General features: G+C 43.7%; 1 pseudogene; it reads right to left on the bottom strand.

Annotated features, from left to right (window-relative positions):
• Positions 1-11: 11 nt before the first annotated feature.
• LOC115196270 (putative ATP-dependent RNA helicase Pl10) lies at positions 12-12,479 on the bottom strand (annotated as a pseudogene).
• Between the last annotated feature and the right edge of the window lie 7,626 nt (positions 12,480-20,105).

Here is a 20,105-nt window from a genome sequence, read left to right as displayed (position 1 = left end):
TTGGTTAAGTATTTGCAAGTCAAAACTTTTAATTTTGGTAAAATCATACAATAAATGCACAGGTGTTTTCTCGTGCAGTGCACAGCCTCTAAACTAGTACATAAAGCAAATACAAACTAGTGGGCGACTCAGGGGAGTGTCTGGCCAGCCGAAAGCTCTCCAACCTCTCCTCTCTGCATCTTCACATTTCCATTCATACGTTTCATCCACACCTTTACTTTTCAGACTCAGTCAGCCAATGTTACTGTAAGACTCATTGATCCGGCTAAGACTCACCACACACACACTCCACAGAACACACACTGAGGCCCAAATATGCAAATACAACAACAGAGCAGAACCACATGTTTTTTTTCTTCTTAAGATTGCCATGTGCCAGACGTTCGCTGGGGGAGGGGAAAAAACCCTCAAAAACAAGGAAAAGCAAATTGAATTGGAGAGAATCTGGACTTCTTGCACTGGTACAATATTTTTTAGAAAATGTTATCACTTTTATCCAAACCTTGGCATTGGTTGTTTGTTTCGAATTTTGTTCACCAATTAAACGTTAAGGTTGATTAGACGGTGTGGCCATGTGGCCAGTACTACTAGAAGTAACAGGTGTGGATTTTGATTTGAGTCCAATATGACTGACATTTAAAAAGCCTCACACTACCCCGAAAAATATAAATTTCCACGCATACCGGTGACATTCAACATTCAAGTGCCAGTGTTTTTGTACTGTCTTTTGGTCAAGTTTCTTAAACTATCACTTTAGGCTTATAAAAATAAATATTTCTCAAAAATGCTTAATAAATTACACAAACTAGCAGCAAAAGTAGAATCTAGTAATCTGTGTGCAAATAGCTCAATTCTCAGACTGCTACTGAACTAACCCCTGGTCCCAAATAAATCCTGGTTTAAATAGTGATAACCCTTCCCCTTTCATAAACAAGCTGCGTTTTTCACAATCTCCTCACACACAAAATTCGGAAGCTTTAAGGACACACACTCAAGACATTTATATAAAACTCTAGATGTGCAATAAAATGTTTGTTTTTTTGAAAACTTGATGGCCGTTAAGTAACATCACAAAGGGGCCTGACCTAACTTAGGTAGCACCATTCAATCTTAAGTTAACACAATACTGTCAGTGCATCTGCTTCATAACCACCACCTCACTGTTATTGATTCAAAATGTCAAGGCACGACAGACACACTGAGAATATATACCTATTGCACTTAAAATGCCATTTTCTTGCCAACGTTGGGCCTCCCTCCTATATAAGGAGGAAGCCTGGATGCCAGCTATAGTAGTAAACTGGCCAGTGGTTTTACATAATACATCATGGCGGCCCAACCCTACAAAGGGAAGAATAGCTGCATTGGTTCTGTGTCAGAAATGAAGGATAGATAAAGCACCCCCGTCTTTGGCCGGGTCGCGTGGGCTAGATTCACCAGCCAGCATACACAGGAAAACCTCATTGCCTCTTAAAATGGTGCACTGGTAAATAAACTGCACTTCCCATCACCCTTTGCTACGTGTGCAGTTCAGTTTGCTCGCCTGTACATTGCTGACCCTTGACTTCTGACCTTCCTACGCTCTCCGAGGAGGAAGAGCTTGTGTCTTTAAACAGTTAACCCGAGAATGTCCTTCGGATTCGAACGCAGCTTGAAAAAGAGAACTAAATTAAAGGTGTAAGAGAACGACATTTTGTAATGAAATAAAAGCCTGCTGCAGAATTTCCTTTTGCATTTTTTTTTAAACTCCTGACCAAAAAACACACTTGCATGCGTATTTCATCCCAGGATGGCCTTGACAAAAGCAAAGCCACCCAGGTTACTGTGTGGTCCTATGGCAACCATTCGAACTTCACTTTCTATATGGCAAGCGCTGTTTTAGAATTGACAATTTTAAGAAACATTCTCCCAGAAGGATGGATATTTGTCAATTGCCATCCTCCAAAATGTTTAAGTAAAAAAGCTCAATCAAAAACTAAATTCACCCACCAGGCAGCTAGAAGTTGCTTCACTTGGTGCCACAATGCCAAGTCAATTTGTAAGTGGGGAACTGAACTTTTGAGCATCGACTTGCTCAAATAGTTTGTATGTATGGACATACCATATAAATATTCAATTTTAAAATTGTACAACTGGAATGGCTCGTTTAGTGAAGACTACCATATTCCTCTCCAGGATAGAGTGAGCGAAAAATATTTTGAACTCTTTTTTCCTTGAAGTGCACTTTTGTCACACAAGGGTTTGAAAACCTATATTGGAATTCTCATAGGATGGCTGCAACATGCGGTCGGAGCTAGTTTGAGCCATCAGATTACCCTGTGACAAATTTGAAGCTCAAATGGACAAATGACTCACTCAAAAGTCATGTCATCTCAGTGTTTGCCAAGGTTTGATATTTAGTTTCAAGCTTATTTTGTTTTCCTTCCGAATAAAAATAACAAACCACGTTTAAACCCAAAACAAAAAATATATAATTTAGTTTCTTGTTGGCCAGGTTTTAGCCAGTTATGACGCTTAAAAGAAAATACAGATAAAAACAATCTAATTGTTAAAGGCACAGTACAATTTACAAACAAATGATCCTCAGTTTGTTTTTGTTACAAAGAAAGAAAAAAGCAGTTGTAGTGAAAGAAAAAAAAAAGAACTGCAAGTCCCAAGATCCTAAATACGCTATAGTCACTACGGGCGACCACACGATGATTCCAGAGCCTGGCGGTGCCATGTTCTTTAGGAATCGCTCAGTGGCTCCAGCTTTCCTCTGGTCAGCTGTCCTCTCGGTCCCCCGTCTCTCAGCTCCCATTTTTTGGAAAAGCGGTCAGAGAATCACAGCTGGTAATGTACTGCAGTCTGTTTGGAAGCTACACGGGAGTTTATATAGTCTGGCTTAGGTTTACACATGTGGTTTCCCTTATCAGTGAGTTTGGCGTGGCGCGACCCACTGCGATGGTGGGGGGAGGAGGAAGGTGGTGTAGGTAGAGGGGTATAGGGTTGGAGGGATGTTTAGTTGCCCCACCAGTCCACTCCCCCCTGATGAGAGTAGTTTCCGCCATAGCCGTCACTACTGTAGAAGTTGCCTCCAAAGCCACCTGTGATGGGGGGGGGGGGGGGATCAGGACAGTGTTAGAAGGAAAATAAGGACTGTGTTGGAGCATGGTTGGAATTAAACACTAACTCTTGGACTTGTGTCCTAAGAATTGTGGGATAGACCAACAGTAATATTTACACCCAAATGTTGCTCCATTGTGAGGTTTTAATGGATATTTACCGCCGCCACCAAATCCACGGTTTCCTCCATGTCCACCGGGCTGGCGTCCACCGCGACCCCCGAACCCTCCAGTGCTGCCGCCGCCACTTGTCTGACGGTAGTCCCTGGCTCCGAAGCCACCAGAGGTGAACCTAAACAGAGAGGATGAGTCAGTGATTAAGAGAGTGAAACGTCTCTAAACCCTTGTACTTCTGCTCCTTTATGTAGGAGTGTGTGTGTAAGCATGTGTGTACCTCTTGGAGCGTCCGCGCGTGTTGCTCTTGTGCTGGTGTTCATAGGCCAGGCTCTCCAGCCAGGAGGGTACTTCCTGTTTGGCCTCCACTAGAATGTCCAGAAGGTCCTTGGTGATGTTGCCGTTCTTATCGTTGAAGAACGACGTGGCCAGACCTGGGAGAGGAGAGGGTTCACCATGTTACAGTCAAATAGTCATCTAAATAAAAACTCTTTGCATTACGTGTCGCTGAGTGGTGAGTTGTGAGTTCTTGAATGTTGTAGAGGCTTACCCAGGTTGCCCACACGTCCAGTACGGCCAATACGGTGGACGTACTCCTCTATATCGCTGGGCAGGTCAAAGTTGATGACGTGCTTGACATTGGAGATGTCCAGGCCACGGGCAGCCACCTGGTACAAGAGACCGAATACAACTATTGGCCTTCTTGTTTGAACAGAAGCATGTTAGTTCCCTTTTAAATGACCCCCCAACATGCAACCATATTGCAAAACAAACACCAGGCCTTGAACAGTACGAGGCCAAGACCTAGTGTGTTTGGCTTATCATTGTCAACCAATATATTTTACCTGTAACAGAGCTGTAGAATTCAAACCAAAAATGTCAGCTTGCAGACTCACCGCCGTGGCAACCAGGATGGGGAGCGTCCCGAGCGGAACTGGTGCAGGAGCCTCCTCTCGGTCCCTCTGGGAGCGGGTCGCCATGGATACTGGTGCAGGCGTACCCCTCGCGGTACAGGAAGTCCTCCAGGGCATCCGCTCCCTTCTTGGTTTTCCACAAACACCAGCGTCAGAGAGTTCTTACCTGGGGAGAAGGAAGGACCGTGAGTCACTGCTTAAAAAATGTTCAGATAGATTCTGTATAACAGACATGGGCCTCGGTTTCTGACATGGGAGGGTTAGCATCAGGTCTATTCGTGACATTTATATCTGCCAACGTTGCAGCGCTTGCTCAGTACCCTCCTAAACGAGCCCCAGGGGGACATACAGGTATGGAAACAGCATCTACCCACTACCCCCTGGGTTGTGGATCTGAGAGGGAAGGAGGGGGCTGAATCACCAGAGGTGTTTAGAGAGGAAAAACATCCATAGTGTTGCTAAGAGATGGAGGCTCTAGCAAAGAAAAGCAGCATATATAAAGCTGGTGTCGGGCTACTCTACAGTGAGGTCGTGATGCATGATGACCAGAGGGCTTCTTCAAAAGGTTTTAAAATGTTACAGCACATTCAGATAGAGATGTTTGAACATGTTTCTCCATCTGGTAGAATAGTGGATCATGTTATTGATTTTTCTACCTGCAGTGAACGTTTTGCAAGCTGCCATGGCCATCATAACAAAAGCATAAGTGTAGGAAATGGCAAACGGTTACAGTAGCAAGCAGGTGTGGACTAAACAAATCAACAGTCACAGATTCCCAAATCAAACCCCCCCCACAAAGGAGGACAACACCCTTCAAACAGTGATGACCTCAAATGACAACCACACTAGATGGGCTGATCAGAAACCACCGGGACCTTCTCGTCTGGACACAATGGATGACTAATATGGGTAACCAATAACAGGCCAAGCAATAAATCAATAAACTGAAATATGAAATGAGATACAAGCTTCTACGTCCACGTTAGTAATAATAAATTCCTACTTACCAGGTTTCTATGGTTTTCACCTGCATTGGTCCTGAACTTCGCTCGGAATGACTTTGGATAAAACCAAACCCGATGATAAACTCATTGCAGTTTCAAAACAGTTTATAAGTGACATTAAAAGGGGGAGGCTAGCCATACAGACCTTCAGAAAACCCAATGGCCGCCATTAATTGGTACCAACAAGTTCCAATACAACTCATACTAGAATGTTATTGTTGAGGAACATTTGGTGCCAACATGGAGGACGGTTTCCTGAACTCTACATGGCTCTGCATAGGAGTAACTGGGGTTTGGGGATACTAAGCAGGGTCAGTTTATGATAGCCAACATACCTAAGCTAGAGTACAAGTCTTCACCTCACATCTGACCTTACCAACACTGGGTCACGTTCAACACACACAAAAACTGCCCACTGAACACAACCCAGGCTTATGACCATCTGAAAGAGCAGAATACCTAATGCAATCAATACTAGATCACAACTGAATGGTTACCCATCTTCTAAGATCTATAGCTTACATCTGACAAGCTTTAAAAATCTGGAACTAGTCCAGTGTTAGGAGCAGGTGGAATCTGCTGGGAAGTTGTCCTATCAAAGACATGTCTGCATATTCAATCAATGATGAGCTTCAGGATTTAGTTAGATTTGAATAAAGACAGCTGATGTTGGGAAATCCTGCCATTGCAGATTCCACCTAGCCCAAATGATCAAGTCAACATATTCATAAGACACCGAGGGGCTATTCAAACACAGGGTTTCTCAACTCCAGTCCTCAAACACCCACTGTCCATGCAGGTTTTCATTTCAACCAATCAAAGCTTCCTTCAGGTAACTGAATGCCCTTACCAACCACATATCAATGTATATAAAATCCAGAACACAGTGAGCGAGTCCCCAGGATGAGCTTTGAGAAACCCTGCACTACCAGTAAAAGTTCCAGTAAGTAACACACAGGGACAGGAGAGGGGGTTGAGCCAGTGACGGGTATAGTCCAAGTAGTTACCTGTAGCATTGAGCAGGTCCAGGAGGAAGGACCTCTTGTCACCGTCCTCCACCCACACCACCTTCTGGGTGATGTTCTCGGAGGTGGAGCCCACGCGTCCCACCGCCAGGAAGATGTACTCCTCCAGGAAGTCACGTGCCAGGATCTGACCGAGGGGTTCGTGTTATTGTGAAGCCAACATGGAGGATAGTTTATTAAATGTGTGTGGAAAGGTGGGTTAATACACCATAGAGGACAAATGGCAAATAACACCTTCCTTCTTTCCTCATTAAGCACAATACTTTTGACAAATACATAAGCCATTGTGGGGACTAGAGAGTAACAAATATTGTCCATGTACCATGATCCCTTTAGGAAAGGGAGTTGAACACCATGTGGGCGTGTACCTGGATCTCCTTGGGGAAGGTAGCGCTGAACATCATGGTCTGACGGATGCCTTTAGGGGGCATGGTGTCCTGCTCCACGATGCGTCTGATCTGGGGCTCAAAACCCATGTCCAACATCCGGTCAGCCTCATCCAGCACCAGGTAACTAACAGAGAGACAGGGTCAGGTATTGGCTGTGGACCTGTTTTCCCATCATAGTCAGAGACTCATGGGTATGTAGGATTCCTTTCCAGCAGGCCAATTCAACTAATCAATAGGTCTGATAAAGCTGCATCAGGAGAGTTAGAGCTGGGCTAAACGAATATGGTCTAAGCTCTTGCTTGCACTCTGATGGACTAGGTGGAATGAATAATATTGCCCACATGTACACAATTCATCTAGAGCTTCTATTTACACAGCGCTAGTATTACTAGAGAACGTGGTTATTAATATTACCCCGAATGTCTTATTCCAGAGGGCGATTCAGACGGGTTACGTTTATTCCCCAATCTGCCCCCTGGTAATCATTATTTTTCCTACTCAATAAATTGACAGTTATGACAGAAGACTGGAGGTTTTATTCTAGGTGTGAAGATATATTTCAACATGTCCAGGTGACAACAGGCTACACTGATAAGAGGTTGGCTCCCAAGTTTCTAAAACCATACCAAGCTATCTTTGGATTGAGGAAGTACAATCATAAGGATATTTTAGCGAGTCTGCAGTAGAAAAACATCCTAAAAGGCCCACAGTCTACAGGGTGTGAGCTAAATAGCAGACTTGTGATGCATTTTTCAGCTATGGATGAGAAAGGGAAGTTGTCAATTCCAAAAGTTTAGCTATGTTGTAATGCTGCTTTGCGATCTATTAACAGCAAGGGTTGGATTAAATAGGCACAAAAAACAATATTCAATTAATTGCCACAAAACGTATAACAAAAGCATTCACTGAAAGTTGGGTACATGTAGGCCCCTAATATAGTATATTATTATAAACACAAATCTATCTAATCAGTTAATGTTTCTTGCTCAAAACCACGAGCAACACCTGTCAACCTCAAGACATTTCTCTCACAACAGGATATCGAGTCGCACAGGACTAATATATCAGAGGACCTTGGAGATAGTCAAAAAATGATAGGTTTTCCAGCTGAATTTATTACTCTCCTGCTATTTAAAAAATTACGGACATGGAAGATTTGGACAGGACTTAAATTACAGATGTGGTGATTTGTTCACATAACTCCAATCTCCCCCAGTAAAACTAAACCAATGCGAATAGGGCTTAGGTTATTCACCTAGGTAAAGTCCCTAGTGACTGGGCCAAGGGGCTTTGTAACTTGTCTGCACCTTCTCAAAAACAATGACGTCAAGAACCAGACTGTTATGTCTGGGACAGCTCAGTCTGCCAGCAGTCAGACTGTTGGAAGTCTACTCACTTGCAGTAGTCGAGGCCGATCTTGCCTCTCTCCATCATGTCCACCCAGGCGTCCAGGTGTAGCCACCAGCAGGTGACAGCCTCGCTCCAGGTCTCTGATCTGCTGGCCAATGTCAGCCCCTCCGTACACCACACAGGACGCACACGGGACGGTACGCAAACTACAGCAGGAGAGGAGAGGGGTAGAAGAGGGTGAATACAGGGTACAGAGAGCAAGAAATGGTGAATACAGGGTATAGAGAGCAAGGGAGAGAAGGCAGGGAAAGGGACAAGAGAGGAGAAAGGCGAACACAAACAATGATTGTGTGTTACACTGCAGTCCCTAATACAACCTTGGCTGGTTTTGTCAGTCAACACAAAAACAGAGACAAAGAGATGGAGGCCCACTGGCAGACCGCTACCGACCTAGCTGTATTGATGCTGATGGGATGTCTGTCCTCTGTATGTGTGTGTGGTCACATTGTGTAGGTGTGTCAAGCATTTTACTACACCCGCAATAGCATCCCAGGTGAGAGGGGTGCAGTTGCTTACCTTTCTGGCCTCTTCGTAGATCTGCAGGGCCAGTTCTCTGGTGGGGGCCAGGACCAGAGCGAGGGGGTACTGCTTACGGCGACCATACTTTCCGTTGTCCTGTCCTCCAGACTTCTGGGCAGCGAGGGCTTCTCCCGGGCCTTCAGTGTAGATCTGACTCAGTACATGGCAACAGGAAACGCAAGCCAGTCTTACCGGAACCTGAGAGACCACAGTTTATATTAGTCATATACCTATACTTAAATCAACTTTCAGTACAATAGCTGTTTTAAGTCATATCTGGCATATAGCTCTCCAGACCAATCCAATTTGGAGTGGTTCTAGTTCGCTCTGGTTCTAACCTGTCTGGGCGCAGGCCATCAGGTCCCTCTTGTTCTTGATGATTGGAATGGCGTACTTCTGGACCGGAGGTGGGCCGAGTTGTAGCGGGTCAGGGCGATGTTACTCATGATGATCTCTCCCATCTCTACGTCTTGGAACTGAAATACAAAGACAAACCAGTCACTCAAATGAACACCAAACAGCTTTCACGCAACTCTGTTTCAGTGGGAAGGGGGGATATGTGTAGGGGGATCAACAGCACCACACAAGCTGCTCAGTAGAGCCTATGGGAAACACTTCTGGTTTTGAAGAATTCTAACAAAATGCTGACTAATAGGACATGAGGGCTACTGGATCTGAGACAGAGTTATTTGGTAAGAATACTTGGGGACTCACGCTGTCAATGTGATGGGGGCAGTTTTGGCCAGTGGCCTCAACGGGAATGTCGTCGTAATTGTCAAAGTTAATCCCTGTATTGCCACCAGCGAACAGCTCCCTGGGGAAAAGCAGAAACACAGAAGGTCAGGAAAGTGACAGAGAAAGGTCTACTTGACCATTTTAACGAGAGGGGATATTGATAAAAACAGGGATAGCGGATAGTGATGCATTGTAAAATGACATTGGTAAGTCCTCATTATTGAACTATCATTAGTATGCAGAAAGGGGGGTAAGTTAAGTTACTACTCACTGTTCCAGGCGCTCATTGGCCTGAGTGGGTTTGGACCAGTCCTCGTCATCCCTGGACTCCTCCACCCAGCGGCTGTTTCCACTGCCTCCAAACCCTCCACGTTGGTAACTGTCAAGAATAACATAACCACAGGGGTCAGGAAAGCTAGCTTGCTAGCGAGTTGCCTCATGGTACAGCATTGAACTCTGTGGAACCTGAGAGCTGTTGGCTAAGGGCTTTGGGGTGAATTCTCTAGTCTTCTCACCTTCCTCGGGGCGCACTCCCACCGTTGTTGAAAAAAGCAGACTTGCCCCTGTCGGGACGCGCGCCGAAGCTGGTGTATGCATCTTTAGTCGTATTCCACCCGCCGCCATCTTTGTTGTCGTAGACGCCAAACATGCCGGCGTTCTGCATAGGCTGTACCGGGTTGTAGGACCCGCCCCTGCCGCCGCGGAAACCTCCACCCCCCCTGCCTCTCTCCATGCGAGGCGGGCCACTGTTGTACCGGTTACCCCCATTCATGCGGTTGTCGTGGTAACCATTCTGCACAAAGCCGTTGCGTCCACCGTCCCAACCGCCAGGCGTATCTTGGGTAAAAAACAGAAAGGAAATAGAGGAGAGACATGGTGACTCCCATAGTACAAGAGGGTTTCCTCCTCATACGCAGTCAATACAATACTTTGTTTATTGGTCCATTGCACAGATATTCTTTAGTTGTTGCTGTCACAGTAACCAATCTGACAGACACCACAGGCTGGGAGCAACACAGGGGCAGCGGCAGAGTAGCACCCCTAGAGCACTTAGAGGTAAAGTGCCTTGCTCAAGGGCACAACGGCGGTAGGCAGTAACGGACCCTGTAGGAAGAGAGATTTGGACCAAGTAGGCCCAGTTCCATTTCAGCCTCTAGCTACTTCCCCTTAGCCTATGTTCACAGATTAGAATGACCTGGATGGCTGTAACAAATGTGTTGAGGTCCTTTAGAGCTAGTAGGGGTTAGGGGCACAATGGAACCACGCCCTTCTTGGTTCCTTTGACCTTCACATCCCAGACACCCACCACTTGTTACTGCACGGATGCCTCTGAAAAGGGAAATACTCCAATTAAAAAGGACCTGGCTTATTTTCCCAGTAAACAATACGCAATCCATACAATAAAAGTCTACACAAGTCAATAATTTGGCTCATTAACTAGGGTCCCGATTAAGGAACATTTGTTATGCAAGCAGCATTAATTTGCTAATACCTACCACTTTAAGTTCCACACACAAATAAATGGAAACCTTGTAATTAAGCAGTATGTTGGAATGACATAACTAATGGAGGCTGTGTTTTGTTTGAACAAAATGTAAGCATGTGAGCGGATGCCAACACCCTTAATGCAGGAAAAAGCCAGTCATGTCTTTGTTTCACCCATGGGAATGTGGTTTTAAAGATGTAATTTGAGAGCCTCCAGTCCCCTTGTCGAAATGCACGTGGCCTTGTTTTCTAATCGAATTGAGTAAGACCACTGTTCTGGTAGGCAATTTTATTAAAACATGCAGAATAAAATAAACATTTAAAATAAAAAACGCCAGAGCTTCCCTCAGCCAAAGAGCGGACTGTAAAGGGACTTACAGCTTCCTGGTGCCATTGACAAAGCGCTCGGTCTAGAGAAAGCATCTGCTGCAACAAAAAAACAACAAAAAACAACGTCATGGGGGGGGGGCTTCATGATGAAAACATGCTGCCGATGTACTGCGAATGTTGGCCAGTAAAAGCATGGAAATGGAGTGGTTGATGGTTTGTCAAAGCAGTTCCCAGATGCTGTCACAAAATGGACTCCAGGACATTGGATTTGCACGGTTTTGTGTCTGTCTCCCTGTAGTGTCTTTTGGGATGAGATAAAAACAAGCGGCTGGCTATACAAGACGGGGATTCTAACGCAACCTTTACGCCACTGTTTCAAACTAGTGGAGAAAATCAATACACCCAGGTCACCCTCTAGCTGACCTTGTCCCAGCTCAGCGAGAATAAATTGTCAAGATAAAACTAAAGCTAATAGTCTGCTTTTTAGTTGAGGGAATTTTACAGCATTGTTGCTAGCTTAATCAATTTAGTGACATTTTTATTATGGGCCACTACAATGCATTATGGCATTCTTGACCACTAGGGGGCCAGGGCATTTTTACAGTGTCCAACTGGCATACCTCAGAGGTGGTAGTGTTGATGGGGGGACGACACTTACCATTTTTGGAAGCCTCTTGGTTCCGTAAATGAGGTGGAATGTAACAGGTCCCTAGAGAGACAGACTTGTGAACACAAGGGCAGTACTGTACACAAACGGACAAACACGTCACAGGTCTAATGGTTTCCTAGTCTTATTCTAGGGATGTCACAATCCCTTTAATTTAATAGGGATTAAGTAGCCTATCTGGCCTGTTTGATTAAACAAATACAAATTTAAAAATAATAAACTGTCTTGTACCCCAAATGAGGAAACTGAAAACTTAAATGGCGTTTATGCCATTTCATAAATGATGAGAGCATGAATTGGCTAAAAATAAATAAGTGAAATTAAAATCACTTGATGGCATCTTATACCTAAATGAACCTAGTAATACACTGATGGAAATGTGAGTCAGTCCCAATAGTTTAAAGCTCCATACTCTAGTCTCTTTCCCACAAAGGCCAGTGATGTCAGGACAGGGATGTTTCGTGGGCCTGTGATTGGACGGTACCAATAATTTATCTGCAGATTCCTGCAGAACACTAACTCAGCTCAACTTCAGACCACTTCTAAGGTCTAAAAACATCTGACAAGTTCTTGACTTTGGGGTATGAACTCCAAAAAGGCCACCTGGGGGTGGGGGGTTATATTCAGTCCTTGAACCACCCAATGGCCCTGAAGGAAAGAATAAGAGAGAGGGCTGCTTCAGACCAAGTGATCATAAAAGAAAAGGATCACCATAACACAACCTAGATGTCCTTTGGCTCAAAGAGCAAAGATCACTTACTGCCAGTGGCCTCCCGCCCTGCCCGTCAGCATTGTTCAAGCCTAGGACAGCAAGCTGAAATAGAAAATTAAACATACAGTTAAGTACTACGGTAAACACTGTTACAGATAAATGTAATTGTAAACATGCATATAGGACAGTAAGCTGCAAGACAAAGGGTGAAAAAAAAAAACTGGGTAACACTCCATCACATTTCAACTAACAATCTACTAACCCTAACACTTATCCTAACCCTAAACCAGCAGTTGCTTATCAACAGATGGTCACACTATCCAAATAAAGTGTGACAAACTATTGATCTCCAGAATGCAGAAAGACATGAATATCCCTTATACTACAGTGCTTCCACCATTATACATATGTGAAGCAGGGAAGTCCCGTCTAGTTTTGTTGCCCCCCCACCACCACAATCCAATTACAGTAAGTTTCAATTGTACATTTTGCAGAGCAGTCTACCGTGGGTGTACCTTTGCAAGCAACCAAAGATACTTTCTTACAAGGCAGACACTCAAAACTGCCAATAGGCTAGAACAGGGCTGCACAACCCTCTTCCTGGAGATCTACCGTCCAACTCTAATTTAACACACCCGATTCTACCATTTAGCTGCTCAACAAGACCTTACCTAGCTGAATCAGATATGCTAAATTTGCGTTGGACTGAAAACCAACAGGACAGTAGATCTCCAGGAAGAAAGTTGGGCAGCCATGGGCTACAGGAATACAGACCCAAAACTAGGGCGGTCGGTGAGGGAGAAATAATGGACCAAGGGTAAAAATAAATACATAAAAATAAAATAAAAAACACAGCAAACAAAAATCGGTTTTCACTAAAAGAAAAACATAGCATTTTTTTAAAACAAAGTATCAGCTGTTACCCATTGTCCAAATATCCCAATACTGTACTTTATGAAACTCTATAATACAAAAGTATGTGGACACCCCTTCAAATTAGTGGATTTCAGCCACACCCGTTGCTGACAGATGTATAAAATTGAGCACATGCAATCTCCATAGACAAACATTGGCAGTAGAATGGCCTCACCGAAGAGATCAATGACTTTCAATGTGGCACTGTCATAAGATGCCACCTTTTCATCAAGTCAGTTCGTAAAATTTCTGGCCTGCAAGTGTTGTCCCGGTCAACTGTAAATGCTGTTATTGTGAAGTGGAAACGTCTAGGAGCAAGTGGTAGGCCACACAGGCTCACAGAACGGGACTGCTGAAGCGCGTACAAATCTGTCCTCGGTTGCAACACTTACTACCGAGTTCCAAACTGCCTCTGGAAGCATCAGCACAAGAACTGTTAGTCGGGAGCTTCATGAAAAGGGTTTCCATGGCCGAGCAGCCGCACACAAGCCTAAGATCCCCATGCGCAACACATCGGCTGGAGTGGTGTAGAGCTTGCCTCCTTTGGACTCTGGAGCAGTGGAAACGTGTGCTTTGGTTTGATAAATCATGTTTCACCATCTGGCAGTCCGATGGACAAATCTGGGTTTGGTAGATACCAGGAGAACACTACCTGCCCGAAAGCATAGTGCCAACTGTTTGGGGAAAGCCGCTTTCCTGTTTCAGCATTCCAATGCCCCCGCGCACAAAGCGAGGTCCATACATAAATGGTTTGTGGAGATAGGTGTGGAAGAACTTGACTGGCCTGCACAGAGCCCTGACCTCAACGCCATCGAACACCTTTGGGATGAATTGTAACGCCGACTGCGATCCAGGCGTACCCACCCAACATCAGTGCCCGACCTCACTAATGCTTGTGGCTGAATGGAAGCAAGTCCCTGCAGCTATTTTGTAACATCTAGTGAAAGCCGTCCCAGAAGAGTGGAGGCTGTTGTAGCAGCAAAAGGGGGGGACCAACTCCATATTAATGCCTATGATTTTGAAATGAGATGTTCGACGAGCAGGTTTCCACATACTTTTGGCCACGTAGTTCCTTTCGGTGTTACAGTTCAGACTTAGTGAGAAGGTGTGTGTGTGGGGATGGATGTGAGTGTAGGAGTGTATTAAGTATGTAATTTGCATGAAGTCGTGTAAAAGTTGCAAGCTTACTTCATAAATTGCTTCAAATTTTTGCGAACTCAGTTTGGTATAAGCATTTAGATCTGTTAATATGACCACCCTACTTTCAATTGGGCTTAAAATACATTAATGATGTATTCCGTACTGCCTGGTTTGCATATGAAGTGCCTAATTAGCATAACATAGCATTTTAAGTTAATCATTTATTGGCTTTTATTTGAATAATTTCGGTTCTACATCAGCCCTGAAAATGTCCCAACAGTATGATCACCCTATCTTGAAATGTTGGATAATATGTGTTTAATTTAAGAATTCAGAAATTGACTTGGTGCCATTATTGACTAGGGATTGACAATGACCTGTTTAGATCACTTGAACATTTGATATCAGCAATGGTAAATTCTATCATCAGGAAATAAAGTAGTGTGTGTTTATGAGAAGCTTCTCTATAACATGCAATACAAAGTGTAACACCAGAACCATAGCGTGATTTCGTTCCCTAACACCCTACCAAAACACTCCAATTACAAATTGGACTGGATTCTTCTCTGCTCAAATGTATATACTGTTACCGAAGTTCTTCCCCTCGAGTCCTTTGCTTTAACAGACAATTACAGGTTATAAAGGAGCGTGACCAACATTGCTCAATGGGGGTCTTATTTCCTGTGTCAAAATAAATTGGCCCCCACCAACCCAACATCCTTTCACACTGACAAGCACATGTCAAATTGGCATCTGCTGACTATCTGAAAATGTCATGACAGCTTACTAATAATTATGTTAGGTTTCATCTTCCATGTTTGACCATATTTAACATTGACAAATGTTGCATTTGCAAATGCAGTAACAGACTCATTTTTAAAATGCTTACATACCAAATTAATGGGTGTTTTCTTGGATACTGTCGGCTGGACTAACGTTACAGGTGACAAAAACAACTGGATGACTTAACAATGACAGGTTCTTTAACATGGCAACAATATCTATAGCACAACACAAAACCAAACAATGCAGTCGTTGCTAGCCAGCAACTGTGCAAAGCATAAACACGCTTTGTTCATTCGGGATTAAAACAATGTGACAGTGACGCAGAAGAAAATGTAGCCAGCTAGCTTTCGTGTTAGCATACGTACCTAACGCTAACTAGAGGCCAAACTAGCAAGCAGGCTAACACTCATCAGCTCAAGTGGATAAATGCAAGATAAAAAAAATAGTTGTAATGTCACCAACATTGAACATAGGGTTTAGATTGCATGTCTTAGAGGTATAGTTAAGGATCAATCCAATTGTGAGAAATACTGCATTGTTGAACGTGAAGCACCGCCATCGTCACCAACCATTATCAACCACCGGCCTCCATTTTACCCAGAGATTAGACAACACACGCAGTTACAGCTAACGTAGCTAGCGAGCAAAGCTAACCAGCTAGCTTGGTATCCACGACTGCATTTTCAGACTCGTTCTACTCATTTCTACGCGTTATAGATATGAACACATAAAAAAATAAAGACAACTCACCTGCTGTTCTAGACCGTGTAAATTTTCGACGGCCACATGACTCATAACTAAAGAATATTGAGGAAAAATGTTGTCGTCGAGAAGGGATCTCTTTGTTTGCCGGTTTGTCGACGTCCCTTAGTTTTCGCTCGTCTTTTCTTATTTTGTCAATTTCCGAATGAATGAACCTTAAAGATATAGTTGATATATTACTGTAAATTATTTTTTGCTTATTTTCATGACACTATAGTTCGGTGGTCTAAAGCCTTTAAACCGACACCGCTTACTAACTGGTGGTGGTTCGTGTCGTGGTGTAATGGAAGCTAGAAGCAGGATCCCAGAGCGAGATTTTATTGGTCGAGACAACCACAAAGAGCAGAGGAGGACATTGCGCATATCGCGACATTTTATCACCCTTTCCAAAAAGTTTTTAAAAGTCTGGCTACATTTGTATAATTTGCTTTACTATTTCATATTCAATTGTGATGTTGTAAAAATCGACAGCGTCATAGTTGAGTTAAAGATATTCAGTAGTATTTGACAGTCAATACCTCATACAGTATCAGTCAAAAGTTTGGACATACCTAACATAATCATTCATTCAAGTCCTTTATTTTTTCCCTATTTTGTCTATTGAGAAAAATACTGAAAACATCAAAACTATGAAATCATGTAGAAAAGTGTTATACTCCTCATAGCCTGGTTCCTCTCTAGGTTTCTTCCTAGGTTTTGGCCTTTCTAGGGAGTTTTTCCTAGCCACCGTGCTTCTACACGTGCATTGCTTGCTGTTTGGGGTTTTAGGCTGGGTTTCTGTACAGCACTTTGAGATATCAGCTGATGTAAGAAGGGCTATATAAATACATTGGATTTGATTTGATTTAGATTAAAAAAACATGAGCTGGCGCACACTCAGAATAATAGTTTGTGTGGAGGTGCTGACTAACGGCGAATAAACTATCAAAATAAATAAAGTCGCACACTCCGTGTATAATCTCCCAGCAATTTAATGGGTATTTACCAACGTTTCGGCATCACTGTGCCTTCCTCAGGGTAATGTCATGAATTATTGAACCAGGTTATGTAAACACACTGCAATTAGTGTAACCAATGACAGTAGTGAGATTTTTCAAAGTAGCCACCCTTTGCCTTGATGACAGCTTTGCACAAGCTTGGCATTCTCTCAACCAGCTTCACCTGGAATGCTTTTCCAACAGTCTTGAAGGAGTTCCCACATATGCTGAGCACTTGTTGGCAGCTTTTCCTTCACTCTGCAGTCCAACTCATCCTAAACCATCTCAATTGGGTTGAGGTCAGGTGATTGTGGAGGCCAGGTTATCTGATGCAGAACTCCATCACTCTCCTTCTTGGTCAAATCGCTCATACATAGCCTGGAGGTGTGTTGGGTCATTGTCCTGTTGAAAAACAAATGCTAGTCCCACGAAGCGCAAACCAGATGGGATGGCGTACCGCTGCAGAATGCTGTGGTAGCCATGCTGGTTAAGTGTGCCTTGAATTCTAAATCACTGACAGTGTCACCGGCAAAGCACCCCCACACCTCCTTCTCCATGCTTCACGGTGGGAACTACACATGCGGACCAAAGGATAGATTTCCACCGGTCTAATGTCCATTGCTCATGTTTCTTGGTCCAAGCAAGTCTCTTCTTCTTATTGGTGTCCTTTAGTAGTAGTTTCTTGGCAGCAATTAGACCATGAAGGCCTGACTCACGCAGTCTCCTCTGAACAGTTGATGTTGAGATGTGTCTGTTACTTGAACTCTGTGAAGCATTTATTTGGGCTGCAATTTCTGAGGCTGGTAACTCTAATGAACTTATCCTCTGCAGCAGAGGTAACTCTGGGTCTTCCTTTCCTGTGGCGATCCTCACGAGAGACAGTTTCATCATAGTGCTTGATGTTTTTGAGACTGCACTTGAAGAAACTTTATAAGTTCTTGAACTGTTCCGTATTGACTGACTTTCATGTCTTAAAGTAATGATGGACTGTCATTTCTCTTTGCTAATTTGAGCTGTTCTTTCCATAATATGAACTTGGTCTTTTACCAAATAGGGCTATCTTCTGTACACCCCCACCCCCTTGTCACAACACAACTGATTGGCTCAAACGCATTAAGGAAAGAACTTCCACAAATTAACTTTTAACAAAAGTTTATCTTCAGGCTGTATCACATCCGGTCGTGATTGGGAGTCCCATAGGGCGGCACACAATTGATCCAGCATCGTCCGGGTTTGGCCGGGGTAGGCCGTCATTGTAACTAAGAATTTGTTCCTAACTGACCTGCCTAGTTAAATAAAGGTTAAATATATATTTTAAACAAGGCACACCAGTTAATTGAAATGCATTCCAGGTGACTACCTCGTGAAGCTGGTTGAGAGAAAGAGTGTGCAAAGCTGTCATCAAGGCAAAGGGTGGCTATTTGAAGAATCTCAAATATATTTTGATTTGTTTAACACTTTTACTACATGATTCCATGTGTTATTTCATAGTTTTGAAGTCTTCACTATTATTCTAAAATGTAGAAAATAGTCATTTTCTTTGAAGTAAGCCTTTTAATCAATCACTAACCTACTCTTTTTGTAGTATTCCCCTGCTGTTAATCCAGGTGTGTCACATTGTGACATAACAGGTAGCTGCCTGAAGGCTACTGTACTGACACTCCTGTCCTGAAGTCTCTGCCAGGAGTTCTGGACTTCTATGGCACAGGAGTTAGTGTGCATGGTGGATGCATCGAAAACATTAAGGTCACTGGCTCAAGGTTGTCCTGGCTGCATTGGTTTTAGTCAGATAGGCCTGAACACTGGTGCTGATAATTCTATAGTCATGACTTTGACTGGGCAAGGAACTTTGTGTCATATTCAGTAGAGATCGAGGAATGGATGACAGCTATAATGTCTCATTATGTCAACACCACATCCCCTTTGCCTTTCTAACAGTCCTTGGGAGAATCTCAATTGCAACTCCTCGCCTCCTCAAAACCCATTGGAGGAGAAGGTCAGAGGGGAGGGACATCTGGCTTTCTCGTCCAATGACTTTTGAGGACGCGGTGAGGAGAAAGGAAATGAGGTGTACGCAATTGAGATTCTCCCTTGACATTCCTCCTGCGGGTGAGAATGAGCTAGAATAAACAGTGCCTGCTGAGAGAATAGATGCCATACATTGTTGCTTCAAAAGCAGATCTCGTGTCAGTTTTCACCTACTGAAGGAGGATAGGGATGGGGTAAAGTTGGCTGACTGTGGATCAGTGGCTGGAAGCCTGCTGTGGCAGACCGGCTCATCCCTTCAGAGCATCTGCTCAAAGTGGGGTTTATAAGCTGTGTTGTAAAGCTTGTCTGTTTGGTTCGTTAGATTGACAGGTTAAAGGGGGCAAAAGAAAGGTTACTCAATAATATAAAGTAATTTCCTCTCCCTTGACTCCTGCCTTTTATCCATGCCAATCTAAAAACAAATGACAGGTGAAAGAAAAAAAAAGTAGGTTCCTCCTTGCATACAGGGCATAATAATTCAAAAGACCATTTATTTGTCCTTTTCTTAAAGTATAATTTTACAGTGTGGTGTGTTTGTAGAGTGCTCCAAGGCAGACGGGGGGGGGGGGGGGGGGGGTAATAACCATCCATGCATGTTTCACAAAAAAAAATAACTTTTGAATTATTCAAACAAAATAAGATGGCAGATCTGATCCTGAAATAACACTTTATACAAAGAAAATGCCAAAATAAACAAACAAAAAAACAATCTGTAAGACCTTGCAGTCTAATAAAATGATAGAAGAAGTGAGAGGAGAGATGACCTGTAGTGCTTTAGGGCAGGGCCTGGAAGGATGACATTAGTCCATACAGCATTCTAACCACACCCCCTCATTAGGTTCTAATCTAGAACCATCCACAGTCTTGTCCTCTCAGGAGGTTCCCGGGTTACCCCTTTTTTCTCCCCAGTATGCTTTTTGTTTGGGGGAGGGGGGGGGGGGGGGGAAACGGACCGGTTCCCTCCTCACTTTGCTCTTCCACAGCTTGTCTGTATAGGCCTTTGGGCAATGCCATTTATTGTTGGCAAATCCACTGAAGGAGATATTGTTTCGTCACTGTCACGTTGTATGTCCTGATGATTTTTTTTTG

Source organism: Salmo trutta, chromosome 6, assembly GCF_901001165.1.
Source record: "Salmo trutta chromosome 6, fSalTru1.1, whole genome shotgun sequence".
Classification (NCBI taxonomy): domain Eukaryota; kingdom Metazoa; phylum Chordata; class Actinopteri; order Salmoniformes; family Salmonidae; genus Salmo; species Salmo trutta.
This window is presented reverse-complemented; position numbering and strand designations above follow the sequence as displayed.